The sequence below is a fragment of the Lampetra fluviatilis genome, chromosome 30, assembly GCF_964198595.1.
Source record: "Lampetra fluviatilis chromosome 30, kcLamFluv1.1, whole genome shotgun sequence".
Lineage (NCBI taxonomy): Eukaryota > Metazoa > Chordata > Hyperoartia > Petromyzontiformes > Petromyzontidae > Lampetra > Lampetra fluviatilis.
In genome coordinates this window covers 8,106,132-8,118,231 of record NC_136304.1, presented here as the reverse complement: position 1 = coordinate 8,118,231, position 12,100 = coordinate 8,106,132, and the positions used below count along the sequence as shown (strand labels likewise).

At 49.9% G+C, this 12,100-nt stretch overlaps 1 protein-coding gene across 2 annotated transcripts in view; it reads left to right on the top strand.

Moving 5' to 3' along the window:
• Positions 1 to 12,100, top strand: part of LOC144943225 (leucine-rich repeat and fibronectin type III domain-containing protein 1-like) — a 46,312-nt gene that overhangs the window by 31,309 nt on the left and 2,903 nt on the right. The window lies entirely within an intron of this gene.

Sequence of the window (12,100 nt, the reverse complement as noted above, 5' to 3'; positions counted from 1 at the left end):
TCCGCTAACCTCAACACCGCTAACCTCAACTCCGCTAACCTCAACACCGCTAACCTCAACTCCGCTAACCTCAACTCCGCTAACCTCAACACCGCTAACCTCAACACCGCTAACCTCAACACCACTAACCTCAACACCGCTAACCTCAACTCCGCTAACCTCAACACCGCTGACCTCAACTCCGCTAACCTCAACTCCGCTAACCTCAACACCGCTAACCTCAACACCGCTAACCTCAACACCGCTAACCTCAACACCGCTAACCTCAACTCCGCTAACCTCAACACCGCTGACCTCAACTCCGCTAACCTCAACACCGCTAACCTCAACACCGCTAACCTCAACTCCGCTAACCTCAACACCACTAACCTCAACACCGCTAACCTCAACTCCGCTAACCTCAACACCGCTGACCTCAACTCCGCTAACCTCAACTCCGCTAACCTCAACACCGCTGACCTCAACTCCGCTAACCTCAACACCACTAACCTCAACACCGCTAACCTCAACTCCGCTAACCTCAACACCACTAACCTCAACACCGCTAACCTCAACTCCGCTAACCTCAACACCGCTGACCTCAACTCCGCTAACCTCAACACCGCTAACCTCAACACCGCTAACCTCAACACCGCTAACCTCAACACCGCTAACCTCAACACCGCTAACCTCAACACCGCTAACCTCAACTCCGCTAACCTCAACTCCGCTAACCTCAACACCGCTAACCTCAACACCGCTAACCTCAACACCGCTAACCTCAACTCCGCTAACCTCAACACCGCTAACCTCAACACCGCTAACCTCAACACCGCTAACCTCAACACCGCTAACCTCAACACCGCTAACCTCAACTCCGCTAACCTCAACTCCGCTAACCTCAACTCCGCTAACCTCAACTCCGCTAACCTCAACACCGCTAACCTCAACACCGCTAACCTCAACTCCGCTAACCTCAACTCCGCTAACCTCAACACCGCTGACCTCAACTCCGCTAACCTCAACTCCGCTAACCTCAACTCCGCTAACCTCAACTCCGCTAACCTCAACTCCGCTAACCTCAACACCACTAACCTCAACACCGCTAACCTCAACTCCGCTAACCTCAACTCCGCTAACCTCAACTCCGCTAACCTCAACTCCGCTAACCTCAACACCGCTAACCTCAACACCGCTAACCTCAACTCCGCTAACCTCAACTCCGCTAACCTCAACACCGCTGACCTCAACTCCGCTAACCTCAACTCCGCTAACCTCAACTCCGCTAACCTCAACTCCGCTAACCTCAACTCCGCTAACCTCAACTCCGCTAACCTCAACTCCGCTAACCTCAACTCCGCTAACCTCAACTCCGCTAACCTCAACACCGCTGACCTCAACTCCGCTAACCTCAACACCGCTAACCTCAACACCGCTAACCTCAACTCCGCTAACCTCAACTCCGCTAACCTCAACACCGCCCAGGCGCTGGGCGACTTGCGCTGCCGTCGCTTCGGCGGCGGGAGGCGCTCACTCCAGGCAGCGATGCTCATCTTTCTTTCCCCGCAATCCCCGCGCTATGAATGAATTACCGCACCGCGCTGGGGAGTTGCCGCGGCGAGCGCCGTTGCACTCCAGATTCCCAGCCGATGCCGCCGTGCAGCTTACGCAGCAACAAGAACGAGGACGGAATTCTACACGGATTGTCATGTTGCGTCATTTTCACCGCGTAATTGACGAGCCCTTGCATCCACATCAAAGCACTTCGTGCAAGTCATCAGAGACCGCAGTCTGTGAATTTGATCCTTTCATGGTCCGTATTTAGACTGCGGTTGATCTTTCTACACTCCCACAGCACTGCCATGCGCATGATCTAATCATCAATTAAAAGCTTTATTCTGATGCACAACAACAATGCAGGTAATGTCTCTAAATCCAGGTCATCCCGTACTACACTCGTTGCTTCACTGCCTTTAACGGCACTGTCACCGTTCACGGGAGCAGATATCCAGGCTGCGCGTACATTGTGCACGTGGCGAATGTCGGTTGCTGTGGTTGTCTCCGCCGAGACCCCGGCGAGGGCGGCACTGACGAGATCGGCCCCCCGCGCGCACCGAGGCGGCCACGACGGCCTCGGCGTTCCGGCACCCATCGCCGTCTGCAGCTGACGGGCTGCGCGCCGACATTCGGCAAACGGGAGTCATCGGCACAATCGGCGCGCATCCAGGCGCCGCCGCAGATCGTCGCCGACGCCTTGGCACGCGCCGAACGGAGTTGAAAGCCTCGGGCTAATTATTCATCGGCGATGTTGTTGTTCTTGTTGTGCACTTAACGCGGCGTTGCCGTAAAGCCGCGGCGACGCGGCGCGCCTCGTGAACCGCGACCTTCTGCGCCCGCTGGAAATGTCCTCGTCCTGTTTGTGTTGCGCAAGAGAGCGCCGTGCGCGCAGCCCCATCGCTGCCGGGCGCAATGGGCTCGTTCATCAACATTACCCTGGCCCCGGCTGCGGCGCAGCGGTCACGCAGACTCCAGCGGTGCCCGTCGCAGGTTGCCGTGAAGCGTCTCTGAGGTCGCTGTGGATCCATCGCCCGGTTTCCACGCCGGGGCAAGGGGCGTGCGCGAGAGAGAGACCTCGCGCCTCCTCGCCAAACATCGCCATGCCGCAAATAACTCAGAGCAGCGCGAGCGAGTCGCTTCAACACTCGGATCCTCAATGTTGCACCATCCTCTTTGGTTCTTTCGGTGAAGTCACGTAGGTAGAAAAATAATTAGCAAAAAATAAAAATATATTATTTTATAATAATTTAATAATAGATTATTATTATTTTATTTCGAATTTTTCTACCTACGTGACTTTACCGAAATAACTAAAGAGTATGGATTTCTGCAGTCACGAAAGCTTCAAATCAAGATTGTTGCACCATCGTTTCTTATGTCAAGCTGCCTACGTCAAGCTCACGGCCAAACGTTTAAGGTGGCTCCTTTTAAGATGTGGCCAGATTTTAAAACAACGCGTTTTGGTTGGGGTGCAGCCATGTGACCCAGTTATTTGCACAGTGCACTACAATCCCGGCGACCTGAGTTTCATTTTTGGACATGACTAACCTCAGTGGTGAGTCATATCTGAGCCCATCCGTGGCCCCAACCACATAACCAACTCACACTGACCAGCGTTATTAAATATGGCCAACAATCTCTATGGCCAAAATTGAGTGGAGAAGTCTTCATTCGGCAGTGGATTATTCGTGTTTTAATGTTGCCTTGGTGCCTCTGTGGTAAATAATCGAGTGGCAGCCAATGAATGGAATGCATCCGATATGATGTCCACGAAAGAGATGGAGCAATGAAAATCAGTGTGTACACAGGCGCTAGGTGGATTATTAATATGAGTGAAAATTTGGATTGAGAATCGATTGGGTTTCTGTTTGTAGTGAACGCAGTGCCTCTAAGTCGCTGCAGGCTTTACATGACCCGAATTGGCAACCAATGCATCACAAATCCAATAGCATGTAATGATTTTTTTTTACACGTGAATTTCTACGCAGGCAAGGTAAAGAACGGTATGAATATCCGACCCCCCTACGCGTCCGTCGCTGCTTTTTGCCACGAACCGGGCACAGGCCACACTATCCCGAAGGTGGAGTCCACGTAGTTTTGCAAACAGCAACAAATGCATGCACCCCCTTGTCTACTCATTGAAGTTCGGTTTCAAAATCCAGGCAGCTCTCTTTAGTTAATATGCCGTGATAATTGTCTTGCATTAAAGTATGAATATTCGGATGTGACAAATGTGGGTTTTTTTGCACTTAGGCATACACAGAAATCAGCATATTATAATTTTAACGTGGTTGGAGACTAATTTAACTTTCATATGCTTCCCCGTGCCTTTAGGGAGAGGCTGAAACAAAATTAATTACAAACTGATACTATCTTATCAAGCACGCCCCGTTTAATGAAATTGTATTAGTTGCTGTAATCTACTGATTGTGTCCTGAAATTAACCTTTATATATATAAACTGAAAATGCTAAAATAAATATGAAAGCTCAACTCCTCTGGAATAGTTTTGAAGGCAAGGATTAAAAAAATAATCTGCGAAATGTTAATATCGGGTGTGTTAAGTTGTATGCATATCGATGCAGTTCAGACAAACTACGGCATTTTTTTTCGTTCATGAAAGTAGTCAGCAGGGTTTTGCGTACAGCTAACTGCTGATGAGCAGTGGTGGAGCAATGAATCGATCCATCGATGGTTTTGATTCTCAAACTTGCGGTGCACGCAGTGAATTGCGTGTGTGGGAATCGAGTCTTTCCGAACCACGCGTGTTGCACGCCAGGGATCTTCAACTGCATTTTGCATTCATCACGTGAATAGAACCGGCATGTGCTAGTGGGCCATGTGATGTCATATCACTTGAAAAATACGCTGTGGTGTCACTTACCACTGTGATGTCATACAGCCAATACATATCCCTCGTATGCATCTCTGTTATCTCCAGATCTTGCTCCGCTCTCTCTCTCTCTGCCATCTCGGCAGGCCACACTCCCAGAGCCGAACGTGAATCTATCGATCTCTGAGTGAGTCTGTGGGTCAATGAGGGTGCATGGACCTCCAGGGGAATCTATCGATCTCTGAGTAAGTCTGTGGTCTATGTGGATGCATGGTCCTCCAGGGAAATCTATCGATCCCTGAGCGAGTCTGTGGGTCTATGTGGGTGTGTGGTTCTACAGGGGAATCTATCGGTCTCTGAGTGAGTCTGTGAGTCTATGTGGGTGTATGGACCTCCAGGGGAATCTATCGATCTCTGGGTGAGTCTGTGGGTCTATGTGGATGCATGGTCCCCCAGGGAAATCTATCGATCTCTGAGTAAGTATGTGGGTCTATGTGGGTGTGTGGTTCTACAGGGGAATCTATCGATCTCTGAGTGAGTCTGTGGGTCTATGTGGGTGTATGGTTCTACAGGAAAATCCATCGATCTCTGAGTGAGTCTGTGGGTCTATGTGAGTGCATGGTTTTCCAGGGGAATCTATCGATCTCTGAGTAAGTCTGTGAGTCGATGTGGGTGCATGGTTTTAAAGGGGAATCTATCGATCTCTGGGTGAGTCTGTGGGTATATGTGGATGCATGGTCCTCCAGGGAAATCTATCGATCTCTGAGTGAGTCTGTGGGTCTATGTGGGTGTGTGGTTCTCCAAGGGGAATCTGTAGATATCTGAGTGAGTCTGTGAGTCTATGTGGGTGCATGGTTTTAAAGGGAAATATATCGATCTCTGGGTGAGTCTGTGGTCTATGTGGATGCATGGTCCTCCAGGGAAATCTATCGATCTCTTAGTGAGTCTGTGGGACTATGTGGGTGTGTGGTTCTCCAAGGGGAATCTGTAGATCTCTGAGTGAGTCTGTGAGTCTATGTGGGTGCATGGTTTTAAAGGGGAATCTATCGATCTCTGGGTAAATCTGTGGGTATATGTGGATGCATGGTCCTCCAGGGAAATCTATCGATCACTGAGTGGGTCTGTGGGTCTATGCGGGTGTGTGGTCCTCCAGCGGAATCTATAGATCTCTGAGTGAGTCTGTGGGTCTATGTGGATGTGTGGTTCTCCAAGGGGAATCTGTAGATCTCTGAGTGATTCTTATTCACCCAAATGTCCTGGTTGCCAAGTATATTTTCTGAAAACTGTGATTTTCTCTCCGGTATAAACATTTCTGGAATAAATGCTTCAACTCATGATAAGAGCGAGCGGCGGGGCTCCCCGAGTTGTGGGCGGGGCTCCCCAAGTAATGGGCGGGGCTCCCCGACTAGTGGGCGGGCTCTCCGAGTAGTGGGCGGGGCTCCCCGAGTAGTGGGCGGGGCTACCTGAGAAGTGGGCGGTGTTACCTAAGTAGAGAGCGGGGTCAATGTCAACCAGTATTCCCGCACGCTGTGTGGGTCGTGCAGTGATTGAGTGGGCGCAACTGTGTCGATGTGGGCATCGCTGGTTGAGCGAGGCTCTGCCAGCTCACCACGTGTTCTGGTTAAGCCTCCCAGAAATGTGGTAGCCCTAGTGAACAGACTCACTGCCGTCATTTGAACCTCATAGCGGGACCCGTGGTCCCATAAGCCCCCCGGCTCTCGCATAAACTGCGTTGCGACGTCATTTTATGTCTGTTGGAGGCGAACGATACGGCAATGTATTCCTCTCGACGAGCTCTACACGATGCGCTCATCAAAGTTGTGTTTCTTCTGGGCATTTGTCCTCGCTGCGCTTGGACATGGCATGAGAACAGAATGATCCGCGCCAGATGGGTCGCCGCGTTTATGTGCGCGGTGGGACGGAGTCGCCAAAAATTAATGAATTAATTACGATTTTGACTTCCGTTTTTTTGGGACCCGGGGTCCCACCATAAGGTTCTAGATTTGAAGTTTTCGTGACTGCAAGGATCCATACATACTCTTTGGTTCTTTCGGTAAAGCTACGTAGTCCCTGACGTCCACACTTATATAAACTCCTTAGCCCCGGCATTTCTACCACTTTAGTAAAAAAAATTCTAGCTGAGATTTTCACACCTGATGATGATGATTGCTTGTGTTGAAACGTCGTGATTAAATGCATATTTATTCATTTTATTTCTCTTTTTTTACCTACGTGACTTTACCGAAAGAACCAAATAGTATAGATACATTTTAATTATCGTTTCTCGAATTGAAGTGGCCGTGGTGATCTTTGTCAGCACGCCTCGCGTGTAATCCCCGTGTGTCCCCGACGCTTGAGTGAACTATCAGCCATTGAGGCCTCAGCGATCACATGGCACCCTGTCCGAGTTTGTTTGCTTAACTAACCAGATGAGAGCTCAAGAGGCCAGGAACGTCCCGTCTGTAGGAGTGACCCTGATGGTGGAGGGGTGACCTCCTACCGCTGGACAAGAACCACGTGACCGCGAGCCAAGCATGTCCAGCCGATCATGACTCGGAATACGTGATCAACCAAGTTCTGTTCTTAAAGCTTCTGCCTCCTGTGTAGGGGACTGGGTCCGACTGTGAAGGTTATTTAAATAATTTATTTTTTCATATAAATCACGGTTAACGAGCGCAGGTTCAAAGGCCCAAGACGCCAACTGTCCAGGGACACAGCGCGCGATTGAAGGTGTAATAGATACGAGTTAACGCGTTTACTTGATTGAGCAATGGTATAAGAATGTGGGAACAGAGACGATGGGAGGGAATTCCAGAGTTGAGCAGTGCCAGGGAAGACGCAGAGACAGAGAAAGCAGTGCTGTGACCTGCAGTGTGGTGACTGGGTAGGTGAGTGGATGGGTGAGTGAGTGTGTTGTTGTGACCGGCAGCGTGGTGGTTGAACACCGTGTGGGTAATATGACAGTCAGTCTGGCAGATCGAGTCCTCTAGATGGTTGGAGGAATGAATAAGTGAAGGGCACAGGAACAGCAACAATGGTAATAGCATCAGAAGAGCGATAAGGTGGCGACTAACTGGAGGTGAGCGGAGTGTTTCAGTGGTTGCTGGATCATCAATCACCCCAACTGCTGTTTGATGTTGGATCCTATCGCGTGGAGCGAAGTAGGAGCTCGGTGCTCCACCCCAGATGTGACAGCAGGATTCCAACTTCGCTCGGAATATGTTCTTTGTACAGCGGCGGTCATAATTATTCAGAAATGAGGGAGCCTTTGGCACAGCAAAAGGGACTTCCAGCAGAGAAGATCCTGGCGTTGCTCCTCAAGCCGGCAGTCGGATCCCACCGAGATGGAGCTCGGGTAAAGCCGCTGCGATTAACGGATTTTTTTTTTATTTTTTTCACTTTCAATGCTGAATTGAATTCTCAGTGGTGTGACTGCGCGTCTTCCAGTGCTGTAATTTATGCAAAGCTCAGCAAATCCCTTTTAACGCAGGAGGCTAATTTAACATCTTCCCCCGCTCCGCCTGCCCCCCCCCCACCAGGTTACTCGACATGAATAATGCGCGCGAGCTCGCGATTGGCTGCCCCGTGCCCTCCATAAAATTGCAAAAGATCTACCCCGGAGAGAGAGAAGAGAGAGGCCTCCGCTTCTCCTCTCCCCTCTCTCTCTCTGTCATCGCTCTGAACCGCTGCCTTCTCCTCCAGCAAACCACGGCCCCGTTGACGGAGCCCGTGGTCATATCACTAACCCGCAAAAACTCAATACTTGTCGATGACCCTGCCATCTAGAGTTGTCCCCCCCCACCCCACCCTCCTGTCCATCTGCACTGGTGACGTCCTTTCCTTTTCTTAAGTCCAGGATGAAGGCCCTCCTCTTCTACCTGAGAGTCGTGATGCCTTCGATGGGTTGCGCTCCTCACATTTCCACCTCCATCCCCGCCTCTCATATCCCCACCACTATCACTGAGCGCTAGCGCTGTGCAACAGCCCACGACCGCATCACCTCTGGTTGACATATCTCGGAAGCTGAGACTGGCTCGTGCTTAGGTTGAGATCCCGAGCGCTGTCGGCATCAACTCGCGAAATGTTCTGGAGATGGCAGTATAGCCAAGGATTATTGAACCGAGCTGTGCAGGGATGTATCTCCTTATATGCTGTTGCGCGGCAGGGTGGGCCAATCGTAATATGTGTGCCTCACAGCAAGATGTTCCTGGGTTCGATTCCCGAAGCGGGCCACTTTGTATGGGGTTTGTATGTTCCCTAGCTTTCTGCATGGGTTTTCTCCGGCTTCTCCATTTTTCTCCCATAGCGAACATAAAACCACCGCACAATATCACCGGCATTGGCCAAAACATCCCAACGCTGAACAATTACCTGCAAATGACTCAATTGGGATTGCACACAGCAGCAACATCGCCTCAGTCTTACGTAAACTTGGCAGGACCCTCCTGAGGATGAGTCTCGAGACTCGATGAGAATTTTCTGGATAAGGGCGTTCTAATTACCGACTCGCTTCGGGAGCTGCGGTCGAATTCCCGCGAACCACCGATGCCACGTACATTGCGTTCACAATGGCAGGTTCATCTTCTTGGTTCTTTCAGTAAAGTCACGTAGAAGGGAAATACAAAAATAAAAAACATAATAAAATACAATTCTCACGACGTTTCGGCCACAACGCAAGCAGCCGTCATCAGGTGTTCATTCAGACGCTGTCTTTCCGACAGACCTGTTCTTCACCTGAGGACGGCTGCTTGCATTGTGGCCGAAACGTCGTGAGAATTGTATTTTATTATGTTTTATTTGTTTTATTTTATTATTTCCCTTCTACGTGACGTTACCGAAAGAACCAAGAAGATGAATCCCTGCAGTCACGAAAGCTTTAAATCGAACAATGCCAGGATTCTCGATGCGTTCTGCTTGCTCCTTCAAGCCAGGCCCCGTCCGATGCAAGAGGAGGCGTCTGCGTGGCGTTACGCAATTTGACATCCACCGGTTGTTATCGGGATGCGTTATACTGCTTTATACTGTATACGATGTATGTATAAATACACAGGACCTTCAGAGAGGTTTCGAGATCAGAGCAGTAAAACTGCCATAGCCATCTATCAATATAATGCAATCGTATTATTTATTGTCGTGGAACATTGAGAAACTAAAATGACGACGAACTTCGGACTCGCGGGACCACCACGGGAAGGGGAGTAGAATCGATTACACTGGTCAACACACTTTTTCTGGCATAAGGTTTTCCAACGGGTTTAATATAATTTTGGGGTGCTGATTCCAAATCTGGCATCAGTTTTTGTCTATCACATCAGGTTTTTTAGATATCAAATATTCGATTTTCAATAAAAATTGCAGAAGAAAAATATTAAATAAATGTGGATATCTACATAAAATGATATTATAAATACACTATCCTCAAACTGCAGCACCATATTTTAACACTAAAGCAGTCACTGACTCGCAACAACTTGCAATCATAAGTGACAGAGTTAATTTCGGGTAAAATCAATGAAAACGGGGTATGCCGATAGCATAAAAATGAGATGTGATAGAGCAAATCTGAGATCAGATTTGGAATCAGCACCCTGAAATTGTATCCAGGCCAGAACATTTTTTATTTTTTTTGTTGACCAGTGTTATGTAAGGTGTGGGATGATGTAAGATTTGGGATGATGTAAGGTTTGGGCTGATGTAAGGTGTGGTATGTCAGGTGTGGGATGATGTCAGGTGTGGGAACTGGGAAAGGAACGGGAGAGGGACTCGAGAAGAGACGTAGATGATAGAATATGATTTAGAGAAACGGGAGCACACGCTCAGGAAAGGTGAGTATTGGCGGTGGGTCGCGCCAGACACAGATTCGCATACCTACTCGCTACTGATGTTAGCCGTGCCTGGGAATAGAGCTCGGGTCGCCGGGTTCATCGGTTGCCAAACCAGGGACCCATCTATTCACCTCAATCTGACGTTAAGCGTATTGCGAAGTGTGTAGTTACGTGCTAATGGAATAAGTGCATTGGTGTCAGGGTTTACGACACGAGAACGTAATGTTGGTGTTTGAGTGATGGTAATCATTATTATTTTCCTATTATCTGTACGGTGGCTCTCGTAAAGTGTCAAAGTTTATTACATGCAATCTCATTTGCGTTTTTTGTTATTTTAGTCGCGTTAACAAAAAATGTTAGTCAGGCCTACTCAAGAAAATGGTTTACAGATAATTAGGTTTCACGTTGCCCCGGTGGTGAGAGAAACGTGGCCGAGACCTGTCGATGTTGCCGCCCGTCAGTCTCGCGATCGAGCCGAGTCGGTCGCCCTGGTTAATACTGCGCCGTCTTATTCGCAGTGTCAATGTTAAAACAACAACAACAACAACAACAAAAACAACCCATTGAAAGGGAGCAGGCCGTTGTGTGCCAGCTTCACGGTCCAAATTTTCCAACTTTGAAAGTTAATCGCAAGTGATTCTGCAAACAACGTTGCGGTGTACAGGGTGGTTGTGACTTCATCATCATCATCATCTGCGTGGGACGCTTCACTGGAATTCATGATGCGCAGCACTTCGCTCTCGCGAGCCTGACAAACAGCCGCGGCAGCAGAATTCCACTTGCCGATGGCATTACGAGGAGAAGTAAAAGACTCTTAAATATTTGAGAAGGGGCAGTATTTGTTTATTGCGATTTCGCTGACACCAGCCGATGAGAAGAGCGAGCGACGAGGCCTTGCTTACGCGGCCACGTTCTGCAACGGAGAGCGGCGACTGCAACTCTCACGCGCTCGTTTTGTTGCAGCAATCCGCTCCCCGTGGCGAGGACGTCGCGCTGTTTATGCTGCAAACAGCAAAAAAAGCATGAAAGTGATAATCTTATGGCGGCTTTTTGTTGTTGTTTTGGTTTGGATTTTTTTTTTTACTTTTTTGCTCGGTTAACAGCAGATACAATAAATACGTGACTTACTGGCGCCGTCACACATGACACCACGCAAATGATGGGGAGGGGAGGAGAGGGGCGGCGGCGGGGAGCAGCGTCTCGAGAAGCCTCGAGCCAAATCGGAGAAAGCCATTCTGACGATCTGCTCCGGTCGCCCTGAGCACGTTCGCTCGGAAATGAACGCGCCCGCTCGATAATGAATTGCCGAAAAATTGTGACTACTGCAGCAATTTCACCCCCCCCCATTTTCCTGCCCCCGCGGAGCCGTCAGCGAGGGGGCCCTCCTCGCCACCGTCATCGCTCACGCGGCAGCGATCCGCGGCTATTTCTCCGCGGCGCGGGGGGTAATGCCTCCGCTCCGAAACGCAAACCTGATGACCGTCACCGCCGCTGCGGCGGCGATGCACAAACGTGCGGCTTTACCGCTCTCCTCTAAGTAACAACATAAATTGCGGCGTGCGATCCATGCGCGCGCGCGCCTCTCTCTCTTTCACGGCGCGGCGAGCGCACGCGCGCGGCCCGTGACTCACCCGTCAATCACGCCTCGGCCTCCATCAGCTTCTCATTTAGATTAATGTCAAGATTTGCCAAACCTGCACCCCCCCCCCCCCATACACACACACCCTGCGCTCCCGGCAGCCGTGCCGCTGCGATGTTTAAACGTAATGGTGTTTCCGGACCCAGTATTTCCCACCCTGCACTTATCTCCCCAGCAGGGACACATTGTGTATGCGTGTGCGCGATGACAATGCCCAGCGGTTCTGGCGTCGACATTGCGAGCGTGTCGTCTTATCGCCGTCGTTCTA